Consider the following 15,195-nt stretch of genomic DNA (forward strand, 5'->3'; position numbering starts at 1 on the left):
CTGACCAGACCTTGGACTCGGTATACGGCGCAACCTCGGGACAGTTCCAGGTGCAATAAATTGGCTTTTAACTCCAAATCCATGTTTGCCAAAAATATGCACTTATTCTTAACGTTCACAATACACAATGGAATGCATATGGCCATAAACATGTTTACAATCCAAATATGATTATTATATTTGTTGTGTTTGGGTGGTGTTTACGCTGTGAGACGATAGCTCATTTCATCTGTTTGGACCCTAAGCGTGTTGAGATAGGACACACCGAAATTATATTTCGTTTAGGATTTAAACACATCCCTAATCATGTTTAGATCTCAAACAATTCTTGCATGTGCTGTATGTGTTTACATTCTAAACACATTTTCACAGCGTCATTCAGACTGAGCATGATGCTGTTGCCTTCCTGCTGGCTGTCTAGTTCACACAAAATTGTTCCATTGTTTTCGTTGTTCGCGATGCGGCCCATAGCAACGTATCGTCATATCAGCACATTATCTAAAACAATTGTTTTGATGTGACGTTTCAACAATGACATGTCTCCACATAGGCGCGGAACCCACAATTTTCAATATTTTCTCATGAAAGACTATAGGTGATATACAGAATAACACACTCACAAATCGGAATTAGGGATCATTTGTCCCTCGAGAAATAGTATAATGTTACAAAATTAAGTCATTCGGGACAGATACTCCGAAGTTCCTCGTAGACCGTAGAATATTTTTTTTAAGCTGGTAATTTTCTTTCAACAAATGATGATCCTGTTGATACCAACGTGTTGTCATTGTGAGACTTGAGCGGTGCACGGAAAGAGTAAACTGGTTCCACTGTTGGCTCACGCCATATCCGGTTGTATGTGCGCATGCGTAACGTCTTGTATTGCGTATATAAATAAACAGGGAGACGTGTCTCCACACCGGGAGTTTGTTTTGGGCGATGAAAATTACAACAAACTGCTCTGCTGGTGTTATTTTGGCGAGAGCAATTATACTTCACAAACAAACGTCACGTAGTCTGCTATTTGTTTTCACTTGGTGCCGAGGAAGGGTGAATGTTATGTTTAATGTCTGTCTGTCGTTTAGGTAGACAGAATCCCAGTCAATGGATTGAGTGAGCGTTATGTGGGTCACGTATGAGACATGTTGGATAAGGTTGGAACTCACCGTCTCCCTGTTCGCATGGACCTTAACTGACATTAGTCTCAGATATTAAGTTTCTTATTTAAAGGTTATATCTACAAAATATGAAAAAAATATTATAATTCAACTGGAGGCCAGAACAATGCTTAATTTCCAACAGCTGAGGCAATCTAGACTTGACCAATCTTTCTAGACTTGAGTTGGACTCCTTTCTTAATGTATTCTCATGGGTCTGGGAGACAGACTAGTCTGGATCTCTCTTGTCACGAGTAGACGGTAATGTTGATTGAATTTCGTTATTGGTATGCATTTGGTCAGGAGGAAGCCTCACCTTCGTTAATAAACCCAAATTGTAACACCTGTTGAGGTAGCACGTAGCAATAACAAAATTCAATCAAAATTACTGCATACTTGTGACAAGAGAGGTCAGGACTAATCTATCTCCCAGACCTTAGAGAATAAATTTAAAAAGGCGTCCAACTCAAGTTTAGAATGATTGGGCAAGTCTCCCTGAATTTATGTATTATCTTGGACTCCATTTGGATTTTTGAATCTATATAATATACATATATATTTTTTAAAAAGATAACTTTATTTCTGGGTTAAGTGTTAGTCGATGGAGAACGGGGTCCACAGATTTGTTTAAAATATTGAAGTTATGTTTCAACAAATATTTGATCACCCATGTCCGTTCGTAAAAATTATATACAGCATTTTATTGTAATGGCTGTTTCAATGTTATTCCAACTATTAACGTTTCGGGGAATGTGATCAGCGGCTAGCAACAGTTCAGTCGATAACCAGAAGAGATTGATTGTCTCAGACACTGAACAGTATCATTTGCCAACATAAAGGTCATTTCAATAAGGACTATTAATCCGATTTTTATCAGACGTGTAAAATACACTTTGAGCAATGTCAGTTTTGTGTTTGATCAGTCACTGGAGGAGACATGTGAATGGGTATACTTCAGTCTGTTGATGTAATAACTATGTTAATGAGCTTAAGTTTCATGTACAAATTATTAACAAACATCAGAAAATGGACCATTTAATGATAGATGAAATATCAGAAGCTCTGCCCAAGTAATGTCCACTAAGCCTGCGCATACTACGACCCGTTGGGCCAGCCACGTGGTCCTGTAGGGTCTGGTGTAAAATAGTGGACCTAATATAGAATAAATAAAAGATTTAAATTTTTAAAAATAGGACGTTATAACAGAACATATAAAAAAATCGAAGTCTGTTGATCAGGTGAGATGTTCAACGAGAGAGTATGCACGCTCTCGGTACGTACACAGCAATACTTTTAATGCTACTGTTACAGGCTAACTTAACATCATTCTGTTGGGATAAGGTATATGTAGTTTATGAATTATGGTTGGTTACCTGGTTTGTTGTTTAACGCCGCACTCAGCAATATTCCAGCTATATGACGGCGGTCTGTAAATAATCGAGTCTGGACCAGACAATCCAGTGATAGATATCATGAGCATCGATCCACGCAATTGGGATCGATGTCATGCATCAACCAAGTCAGCGAGCCTTACCACCCAATCCCGTTAATCGCCTTTTACGACAAGCATAGTCACCTTTTACGGCAAGCATGGGAGCTGAAGTTGCTGCTGTTCTACCCCGGAATCTTCACGGGTCTTATGAATTATGACTTCTAGAATACTTCACTTGTGTAGAGTGTTAAGATACACATTGTTAAGAGAATATATGCGTGTAACACCCATTTAATGTGTCATGGACCAACACAGCAATGTATTGTTTAATAGTATGTCCTTCATAGCCTAAATCCATTAGTCGTCTTCAATAACTGCCCCGTCGACATGCACGTCGCAACTGCGTTGGTATTGGATGTAAGCAATGAAACCGGTACATGATGAAGTGATTCAGAGTGCACTTGTATGTGATGCTCTGGGTGAATGTGAACTGATTCTTTGCGTGATGAACTGATTCTGTGGGTGGTGGACTGATTCTGTGTGCGTGGAACTGATTCTGTGTGCGAGGAACTGATTCTGTGTGTGGTGGACTGATTCTGTGTGCGAGGAACTGATTCTGTGTGCGAGGAACTGATTCTGTGTGTGGTGGACTGATTCTGTGTGCGAGGAACTGATACTGTGTGTGGTGGACTGGTTCTGTGTGCGAGGAACTGGTTCTATGTGTAGTGAACTGATTCTTTGCGTGATGAACTGATTCTGTGTGTGAGCAACTGGTTCTGTGTGTGTGAGTAACTGATTATGTGTGTTGTGAACTGATTCTATGCGTGATGAACTGATTATGTGTGGTGGGAACTGATTCTGTGTGTGAGCAACTGGCTCTGTGTGTGTGAGGAAATAAGTATGTGTGTTGTGAACTGATTCTATGTGTGGTGAACTGATTCTATGTGTGGTGGACTGATTCTGCGTGTGAAGAACTGATTCTGTGTAGGGGAACTGATTCTGTGTGTGAGCAACTGGTTCTGTGTGTGTGAGGAACTAATTATATGTGTTGTGAACTGATTCTATGTGTGGTGAACTGATTCTGTATGTGGTGGACTGATTCTGCGTGTGAAGAACTGATTCTATGTGTAGTGGACTGATTCTCTGTGTGAAGAACTGATTCTATGTGTGGTGAACTGATTCTGTATGTGGTGGACTGATTCTGCGTGTGAAGAACAGATTCTGTGTGGGGGAAACTGATTCTGTGTGTTAGAACAGGTCTTCAGTGACCATGCTTGTCGTAAATGGCGACTAACGGTTTCTAGTTGTCAGGCTCGTTGTCTTCGTTGATGATGCATGTCATCGTATCCCAATGGCGTAGATCGATGCTCGTGATGTCAATCACTGGATTGTCTGGTCCAGACTCGATTATGTACAGACCGCCGTCATATAGCTGGAATATTGCTGAGTTCGACTTTAAACAACAAAGAAATATACACTGAAACAATTATATCCACTACAGCCCACGCAGGTCTATAATGGTTGGCAAGTCTAGGTTACTGCAGCCTGAAGATGAAGAGTGACTTGGCCTCTTTTTATCAAATTACATTTAGATAATTTAACAACTGTCTTTAGTATAAAATATTTTCATTTCAGAGACCAGTCTAGATTAGTCTAGATTTATGTATAATGGAACTTGAACCCTTCAACCAGGATACTGCTGGAAACCACATTACATACTTACTTGTAGGATATAGTATCAGTTATCTTTTCGATAAAGTCTCCATGTGATATTATCTTGAACGCTACGTTAAACCCCATTTCTCCTCACCCCAACTAATTTTATTCTTTCGTTGGGATGAAACAAGTGCCACAATAATAACCTCTTGTGGGAAATTGATTAATGGCGGTCAAGGTCACGTCTTAGAAGATCCTGCAGCGCGCACTTTGTAGCAAGCCGCCTGTATTAGTTTGTGTGTTTCTAATCTCTCGCCTGTCATTAATTGCGGTCCCGCTAAAAAATAAAAATAAAATGAATCCTTTTTTTCGCCAGCTGAATATATAGTAAATACCACCGCTCTGAACAAAATGAAAGTATATCCTGTTTTATTTTTAAAAAATCCTTGGTGTGTTTAATTGGAAGAATGGATTTTTATAGGATGAGAAGTGAAATTGGGTTTAGCGTTATAGAGGGTTTAACGTGGCGTTCATGATTTTTGCACTTTGGGGCCGACCATCTGATATTCTGGGGGAGGAGGGGAGGTGTGTTGTTTCTGCTGCAGCTGCACATCCTGTAGCAGAATCATAATACTGGTACTATTGTGTGCCGGCCCCCTACATAGCGAAGTGCATGCATGCATATATGTGGGTAAATCTGTGTGAGTTGATCACTCCTTGTTTTATCTCTTTAATGCCGAGCGCGAGACAGGGAAACAACAAGTACCATCTTTTAACGTCTTTCGGTATGATGAAGTCAGGACCGAACCACCGAGCTTCCGCTCTTCGGGCAGATGCTGTATCTATCACTAGGCCACGGATGAGGCCTTTAAGTAATGCATGAAGCTGGTGTTGTGATCTCCCCTTTTCCCATCTTACTATCTTCAACCGACACATATACTGGACCTAGCATGAAAACAACGTGTTCATGAACACATTCACTTTAAAAAACTCAGTTGTTTGGTTTATGTGTCTGTGTATTGTCTTTGAGTTTGTTTGTTAGTGTTGTTTTTGTTGTTTGTTTTTGAGCGTCCTCCCTGTACGCATCATACCAAAAGGCGTTCTCTCACTCACACACACACACACACACACACACACACACACACACACACACACACACACTCTCTCTCTCTCTCTCTCTCTCTCTCTCTCTCTCTCTCTCTCTCTCACACACACACACAAACACTCTCTCTCACACAAACACTCTCTCTCTCACACACACACACCACTCACTCACTCACTCACACACACACACACACTCACACAAAAACACACCACTCACTCACACACACTCTCACGCACAAGTCGCTCTATAAGTGCAATAATCTTGGAGGCGAGGTTATACCTCATTTCACCACCTCCCCTAAATAGGAGGGTTTTTTATACAAATATCGAATCTGATGGCGTCATCCACCAGAAGTAAGTGAACCACCCTCGAAGCCTACGAAGTATATATTAAACCGAATTTCACCACACCTCACCTCACTGAGTCCTTGCAACTCGACCAGATCCATCCCTGTGAAACACTGACCTACATTCCCTATCATCCCAGTTGTATCATTCATATCCAGTTGGACACATTATGGATACACAGAGACCAGGAGAACACTGGGTCCGATTCCCGCGTTGAGGAGTTCTCTATGGGGCGCGCACGTATCAGCAAGCACCGGATGCCACTCCAACGGGACAGCCATTGTAGTATTGCTTTGGTGAGCATATTCTCTAGCGGTACGTAAGAGACCAGGTTATAATTCACCCATGGTGGCGCAAATTCAAAACACGATACAAGCAGTCCTTCCCTTGACATTAAATCTGTTAATCAACAATTATACCATAACGTTGGAGAGAGCGGAGTTAATCGTGCTGCGGGACAAGGTAGTGCAAGAAGATAATTGACCAGTGTAACACAGAGTGCAAGAAGATAATTGACCAAGGTGATACCGGAGTACAAGAAGGTATCAAATAGTGTGGTAACGGGATGCAAGAAAGTTCTCACACAATGTGGTACCAGGGTGCAAAACTGTTATCTATTGTCACGGAGCTGTGCTCCAATGATCAGGGGTGTCCTTAAACAAGAATAAAGTAATAGTGAAAACGTGGTAATAGGTTCACAGGGGTATTATAAACAGCTGATTGTATCAATAAATGACAATAAAAGGATCAAATAAACCCACTATGCACTGACAAAGATCACAGATTAATTAAATGAGCGTAAATACACAAGCGGCTAAGCTAAGCAACTGTATTACAGTAATAAAATGAGTAGCTAAAGCAACACTTTGACAAGAAACAGACAAGATGCCTAGACAGCCAATTAAGTCGGTTGCGACCAATTAACACATGAGTTAATTTACTCAATACTCTGAGGAGTGAATAACCGTGGCTGGGTTAAATAACGGGAAATAAAAACAGAGGGCCTATCCCTAAAATAAGTCACTAGTGCAATAAAATAGACGGGAAAGTCAGAATATCAAACTATACTAATAGAATAGTGATTCAGTCACTTTGACTGAGTAATGAAATACTCAAATTCCTGAGTAGAAAACTGAGTACCTGAAACCCTAGGTACTAGGTTTAGCTCAATACGACCAGAGTAAGTCAGTACTAAATCAAAAGTGCTAGGTAATCACTTACTAAGGAAACCCGAATTTCGCGTGACCACCAAGTAGTGAGACAATCGTAAACGATCCAACGAAAAGCCTAGGGGTCAAGACACAACATCCTGACAGAAGTATAAATGTACTGCGCGCGGACCTCGGAGAGGTCAGTCTCTGCTGGACAGCCGGGGAATTCAATAGACTGGGGCGCTTAGCCAACGTGTGTTTTTAATGGGGTAAACACAAATAGCAAACTAACTACTATTTCCATAAAGATGTAAGTATCAAAACAAAGCTCTGAATATGTGCTATCCAACGGTATCATTAAGGATTTACAACAAGCTACAATTGTTGAGGAGACAAAAATTACCAGAAATACATGCGCAATATCTGTGTGTACATATCAGTTTCCCTAATGTTTTGAATAAGGTAGCGAACATACAGAGAGATAACATACATCAAGTCAGTACATTGTGAGAGTGCGTCATTTATTCTCTTATTTAGAATGCAATGTACCACGACGGCCGCGGTGTCGGAAATAAAGCAAGGGAGCGGTGTGACAAGGGTAGATTAATGACACGGTAATACAGTGGTGGTGCGGGGATGCAAGAAGGTTATCACACAGTGTGTTTTCAGGGTGCAAGAAAGTTATCACACAGTGTGTTTCCAGGGTGCAAGAAAGTTATCACACTGTGTGTTTCCAGGGTGCAAGAAAGTTATCACACAGTGTGGTGCGGGGATGCAAGAAGGTTATCACACTGTGTGTTTCCAGGGTGCAAGAAAGTTATCACACAGTGTGTTTCCAGGGTGCAAGAAAGTTATCACACAGTGTGTTTCCAGGGTGCAAGAAAGTTATCACACAGTGTGTTTCCAGGGTGAAAAAAGGTTATCACACAGTGTGGTGCGGGGATGCAAGAAAGTTATCACACTGTGTGTTTCCAGGGTGCAAGAAAGTTATCACACAGTGTGGTGCGGGGATGCAAGAAAGTTATCACACAGTGTGTTTCCAGGATGCAAGAAGGTTATCACACAGTGTGGTGCGGGGATGCAAGAAAGTTATCACACAGTGTGTTTCCAGGGTGCAAGAAAGTTATCACACAGTGTGGTGCGGGGATGCAAGAAAGTTATCACACTGTGTGTTTCCAGGGTGCAAGAAAGTTATCACACAGTGTGTTTCCAGGGTACAGAAAGGTTTCACACTGTGTGTTTCCAGGGTGCAAGAAAGTTATCACACAGTGTGTTTCCAGGGTTCAAGAAAGTTATCACACAGTGTGTTTCCAGGGTGCAAGAAAGTTATCACACAGTGTGGTACGGGGATGCAAGAAAGTTATCACACAGTGTGTTTCCAGGGTGCAAGAAAGTTATCACACTGTGTGTTTCCAGGGTACAGAAAGGTTTCACACTGTGTGTTTCCAGGGTGCAAGAAAGTTATCACACGGTGGGTTTCCAGGGTACAAGTAAGTCATCACACAGTGTGTTCCGGGATTCAAGAAAGTTATCACACAATGTGTTTCCAGGGTGCAAGAAAGTTATCACACAGTGTGGTACGGGGATGCAAGAAAGTTATCACACAGTGTGTTTCCAGGGTGCAAGAAGGTTATCACACAGTGTGTTTCCAGGGTACAAGAAAGGTTTCACACTGTGTGTTTCCAGGGTGCAAGAAAGTTATCACATGGTGTGTTTCCAGGGTACAAGTAAGTCATCACACAGTGTGGTACCGGGATTCAAGAAAGTTATCACACAGTGTGTTTCCAGGGTGGAAGAAAGTTATCACACTGTGTGTTTCCAGGGTGCAAGAAAGTTATCACACAGTGTGTTTCCAGGGTACAAGAAGGTTATCACACAGTGTGTTTCCAGGGTACAGAAAGGTTTCACACTGTGTGTTTCCAGGGTGCAAGAAAGTTATCACACAGTGTGTTTCCAGGGTACAAGTAAGTCATCACACAGTGTGGTACCGGGATTCAAGAAAGTTATCACACAGTGTGTTTCCAGGGTGCAAGATAGTTATTACACAGTGTGGTACGGGGATGCAAGAAAGTTATCACACAGTGTGTTTCCAGGGTGCAAGAAGGTTATCACACAGTGTGTTTCCAGGGTGCAAGAAAGGTTTCACACTGTGTGTTTCCAGGGTGCAAGAAAGTTTTCCCACAGTGTGTTTCCAGGGTGCAAGAAAGTTATCACACAGTGTGTTTCCAGGGTTCAAGAAAGTTATCACACAGTGTGTTTCCAGGATGCAAGAAAGTTATCACACAGTGTGGTGCCAGGATGCAAGAAGGTTATCACACTGTGTGTTTCCAGGGTGCAAGAAAGTTATCACACAGTGTGTTTCCAGGGTGCAAGAAAGTCATCACACGGTGTGGTACTGGGATCCAAGAAGGTTATCACACTGTGTGTTTCCAGGGTGCAAGAAAGTTATCACACAATGTGGTGCCGGGATGCAAGAAGGTTATCACACTGTGTGTTTCCAGGGTGCAAGAAAGTTATCACACAGTGTGGTACCGGGATACAAGAAGGTTATCCTACAGAATGGTACCAGGGTGCAAGAAAGTTATCACACAGTGTGGTACCGGGATGCAAGATGGTTATCACACAGTGTGGTACCGGGGTGCAAGAAGGTTATCAGTAACCTTTGAAGAACATGCCACGATGCACTGGTGTGTTGTCTATCATAATTATTTAGCTCGAGCTTCTGGATATAACAGTACAAATATATTCATTTACGGAAACTTCTGTCCATTTCTTGCTAGTGTCTGCTTAGTATATAAATCAGGAAAGGAAATGTTTTATTACACTTGCAAAAAAATATTTTTTAAGAATCTAATTAGACAAGTATATATTTCTACATTTAAAAGTCTTATTTCACTTTTTGAAATAGTTTTAAATGCCACCTGAGAGAGAAAAAACATTCTTGATATTCATAGAAATTCATCGTCAGGAAAAGTGTCAGTTTTACAATTTGAAGTCTCGACTTCGTGGCGCCATCAATCGAAATCAATTCCGAAAAATATGTTTTACTAATGATATCTCCATAAATTGGTCTGCTTTCCTGTGGTGTGACAGAGACCTGACAAGGGAGGACACAGTAGATCCCCCAGTTGTAGCACCATCCCCTTGTTTCTCCAGTGACAGAGCTGTACTGTCAGCTCTGCAGTCGTGACACTGCGTGCAGTCGATCACTATGTCTGATATCGCGCTGTGATTCCTGATGGTACTGTTATAGATAACACTCCCTAGGGTCCCCAAGAGACCAAACATTTGACATTTGGATAGTGGCCATACTGATATTTAGTCCCAGAAATAAAGTTATTAAATTTTAAAATATGCCAAAAAGGAGAGAGGAGAGTGAGAATGACCAAGACATATCTTCTGATCTATATGGTGTTGGACATTGGAATGATATAATACTGCTGGAGAGAAGGGGATCAGATCTAATTGGTTCTAACGGTTGGCGTGATGAGTTTGTGGCGCACTAGGTCGTAAAAAAAGTCCGGGGTCAAATTGCAAATTTGAATTTTGCAGCCAACGTCACTAATATCGGATAACCACCTCTGTTGGCCAGACATGCACACATTCTTCGAGGGGTCGATTCTGATTAGTCGACCAATGTCAGCTTGACTCATGTTGTTCCACTTACCAGTGAGAGCAACATCGAGTTCATTTATAGTGGTGGGTGTATTTTGATTTTGACGTACACATCTGCCAATGACACCCCAGACGTTTTCAATGGGAGAAAGGTCAGAACTGAATGCTGGCCGTGGCATGATATGGATACTTTGCTGTTGGAAGAATTGGGTCATAATCCTGGCACGATGAGCACGTGCATTATCATCTTGAAACATAAAACGTTGTCAAACAGAACCAAGTGTTGCAATGATGTTGTCCCGATAGTACTGACCTCTGAACCTGCCATGGACAATATGGCGCGCAGTTCGGCCAGTCAATGTGCTACCACCCCAAAACATTATGGACCCGACCCCAAAACGATCACGCTACACGACGTTAACGTCCATTAAACTTCATAAGGGGGTCTCCAAACTCGATTCCTTCAGCCAGGATGTCGAGAGAGAAACATCGATTCCTCAGAAACCATGACATTAGCCTAACGTCGATTATCCAAGTGCTGACCTCCCTACACCAGTGACACATCAAATGACGTGCAGTAAGTTGTGGGATGACACGTGGACGTCGTGCACGCAAATGTCGACTTTGCAGACGATTTCGCACCGTCTGGGCATGTACTCTTACACCAGTTGCCTGTTGCATCCGGTCCCTTATCTGAGTGGGAGTTTGTAACCGATTCGTAATGCCATCGCTCTGACTCATCTGTCCTTGGCTGGATGTCCTTGGGCGTCAATAGCGGCGTCGATCATCGACGAAAAGTGTTTTTTGCTAGAATTTGCTGATGACAGATTGAGAAACATGCAGCGTTTTTGGCTACACTCTTCTGCAACATCCCCGTGGTTAATGTTCAGCACGTTGCAAACGTCGCATCATCAATGATGCTGCTTCCTAATGATTGAATGTGTTTAATCAAGTGTCTTTGAGCGTTTGGTTCCAAGAAGGCAATATGCGTCTGCTCACAACCGAGTCTGAGTGACAATGGTAACTCTGACATACCATTCTTTGCACGTGCTGTCCAAGGTCACGTGTTTTATGACTGTCACAATGTTGTGTTTGGGGGGTTGGTCAGTCTTCTTACCACATAAATCACTTACTGTGTTTATGAATCGCTATCAAATAGTGATGATACCAGGTGTTCGTGAAAGGTATTTGATAGTGATACCTAAACACGTGCTGATAGTATAGACGGGATCTTTCATTGGCCTCTACTTTTAAAGAGGTTATAGCCCATGTGTGTCATGATATGGTAAATATCCTGTAATAGGAATAAAGACTGTGTATTAAAATGCGGCCCATGCGTTCTTGTTCGCGGGGGTAAACTCTGTGAGACATTTGGATAGTATTACACAAAGTGACGCTTGTTGGACTTTGTGGAATCGTATGTCAGAGACTATGGTAAATGTCAAACATTATGCGCAGAAATACTTTATATCACCCAAGGAGACACCAGACAATCGAACTTGAAGAAACGCCACGATGTAGTTAATGCCTGATCCATGGGCCCTAGGACTTGTTACAGAATAACCTTGGTCGAATTGAATATTTGAAGCGAAACTACTTTTCCTGAACCAATTTTCACATAGAAGTCTTGGCACATAACTCGTTGTCCCCGTGAACATCCGGGCTGCAATTGGTCTTCGGCAACAATACTTGTCCTAAGAGGCGACTCACTGACTTGGCTGATGCATGTCATCGTATCCCAATTACGTTGACTGATGCTGAGGATGTCACTCAGTGGATTATCTGGTCCAGACTCGATTATCTACAGACCACCATCATATAGCTGAGGGCGGCGTTAAACAATAAACAAACAAACAAACACAGAGAGGTGTGGTAACAAAGTAAAAGATCTGAATGGTGTTAATACAGGAATGATGTTAATATGACACGTATTTCTACAACAACCTCGAATACGGACTATATCTACCATGGTCTGGTGCCCTATCTGTCTTGTCCTCCTTGTCCGAATACTTACAAATAGCCGTCATAGAGCTGGAAAATTGCCGCGTTAAACAACAAACAAACAAACTTTATTCGAGGTAAGTCTTGTGATAAAGTATAGGAGTCTGATCGTGGAAGACTGCCCTGGGGTCGGGGTCGCGGATATTGTGTATGGTTTTCTCACGCGACGCTGCTATGGGGGGAACTATTGGGAGCGGTTTCACTGCTGCAACTGATCGACATCCTTCAAGAAATGGGGGAAACTTTAAGAAATCGTTGTTAACGTAAATAGATATGTGCATAGGAATGAAAATTTAACCTTTTTCATGTCAACAATTTTTATTTGTATAGACCCAAAGTACAAAACTATTTTCAAAACAAAATGTCACTGAGAGTTACATCATGTAAAAAACGGGTCCTTAAAATTATCGTACATCTTCCCGAGACAGTAATAATAATAATAATAATAATAATAATAATAATAAACATGCTTGCAAATGTTATCGTGACACTCATGACCTCCTTCATGAAAAGTGTTATATATATATATATATATATATATATATATATATATATAATTAAATTTTCGTTGAGTCCATTAAATTCCTGCATTCTGATTAGCTGAATTGGTCACGTGTTATTGCATTTCCCAATGAATGTAAAAAAATTAAGCCACGCCCACCGAGTAGCACTACTTTTATTACTGCGGAATCCCAATATTACAGTCGAGGGAATTCCCTTGCTGCTCACGTGTATCGTCATGCACAGGACATTTAGCGACTTTCATGCATATTCATTTTCCAAACTACCCTTTGAAACCGAAGGCCGAGAATGAATGAAACAGCAACGCCTGTTTTTTCCCGCTCGCCTCGGTTCAACTTTCATGTCTACGGGTTTCATTTCTATCTAGCATTTTTCCAACTGTGTTCACCCTAATCAGGGAAGTAAGGTTTGAATCTGGCGGTAACTGACCATGTTATTTGAAACAGCCGCCTTCTACCGGACATATTCCTTCCGGTCCGTTACAGTCTGACTGTTGCAGTTCTTTTCGCCTCTTTCCTTAATTGACAGGTCCAATGAACATTGTTTTGATCCTACTCTCCGTTGATTGGCTACTGACTGTGTAGGCGTGTCAAGTTATTTGCATAAGTTAAACGATCACCTGATTCATGTCACGCCACAGTATGTATTCCTACACCTGGAATGTTTATCAATCTCGTCATTTTTGTCTGTTTTGATATATACTACTGTTTTTGGTTAAATTATTGTAGATAAAACATGTTTTACGTTGTCGAATTTAATTATAAGCATTGAATGTGTATTTTTTTTGGTTCATTGAGGTATGAATCGAAAAACCGATGTGCCAACTGTATGAATCCAGCCATTCCTTAAGCAGATATGGATCATATACATCTTCTGTAGGTCAAACGACACAAAAACCATAATGACATAATATACGAGTGTTGGCTGAAAGGTTCCGGGCCAGACTATTAGGTAGTTGGCTGCGTTGATGGAGTTTGCTTATCATATAATCCCCTCCGAGGTCAACACATTTCTGCCAACGATGCTTGAGTGCCTGGAGCCCACTGGTGTAGCAGGCTTCTTCCTGGTGGTGTGACAAGTCCTCCACAGCAGCAATGACGCCATCATAATGAAGTTTGCAAGACAGTTCTATCTCCAAGATTAGGAAGCGGTGGAAATGTGACGATGCCAAATCTTGTAAATGTGGAGGATGTTCAATGAGATCAATACCACAGCCGGGCATTGGTGACAACAGACTTGTCCTGGTGAAACAATACACCTTCTTTTCCATAACGTTTAGCCTTGATGCTCTCACGCAGTTGCCATAGCAGCTTAGCATAATGTTGGCCATTAATGATCTGACCTCTTGGGATGTAGTTCAAAGTAGGTTTCCTTTGGAACCCCAGAATACTGAAGCCATCACCTCACTAGCTGATGGAACAGATTTTGTCACTGGCAGGTAGTGGTGAACCCAAGACTCATCCATGGGTACATATCGCTCAACGAAGTCAGCTGGGTCTGCTTCACAACGATTTAAATTCTCACGAGAGATGATGAACCTGAAGCGTTTCTGATCTGGAGTCAGCAGCCTTGGCGCCAAGTAGTCTGTCTCACAGTCCCTGAACCATATCATTTCCCCTTCCTCCCAGACCTTTCTGTAATGCAGAGCCCTTAATGAAGCAAGTCTAGATTTTCCTCAGGTTCAGGTTCTGAATCTCCCATCTAACCATGTCTCCTTTTCAATACAAATTGAGCTATTTGTTTCTATCAAAATTATGTATTTTTCAACCCAGAGCCAAGCGTGCTGAAACCTTTGTCATGCTCATCCATAGAATATATTCAACTGCAGCACTGGCTACGTAGCTTATCTCACTGGCCATGTACTGTATGTTACTGACTATGTACTGTATGTTACTGGCTGTGTACTGTATGTTACTGGCTGTGTACTGTATGTTACTGGCTGTGTACTGTATGTTACTGGCTGTGTACTGTATGTTACTGGCTGTGTACTGTATGTTACTGGCTGTGTACTGTATCTCACTGGCTGTGTACTGTATGTTACTGGCTGTGTACTGTATGTTACTGGCTGTGTACTGTATGTTACTGGCTGTGTACTGTATGTTACTGGCTGTGTACTGTATGTTACTGGCTGTGTACTGTATCTCACTGGCTGTGTACTGTATGTTACTGGCTATGTACTGTATGTTACTGGCTATGTACTGTATGTTAC

Source organism: Haliotis rufescens, unplaced genomic scaffold (genome assembly GCF_023055435.1).
Source record: "Haliotis rufescens isolate VD_foot unplaced genomic scaffold, xgHalRufe1.0.p SCAF_2, whole genome shotgun sequence".
Classification (NCBI taxonomy): domain Eukaryota; kingdom Metazoa; phylum Mollusca; class Gastropoda; order Lepetellida; family Haliotidae; genus Haliotis; species Haliotis rufescens.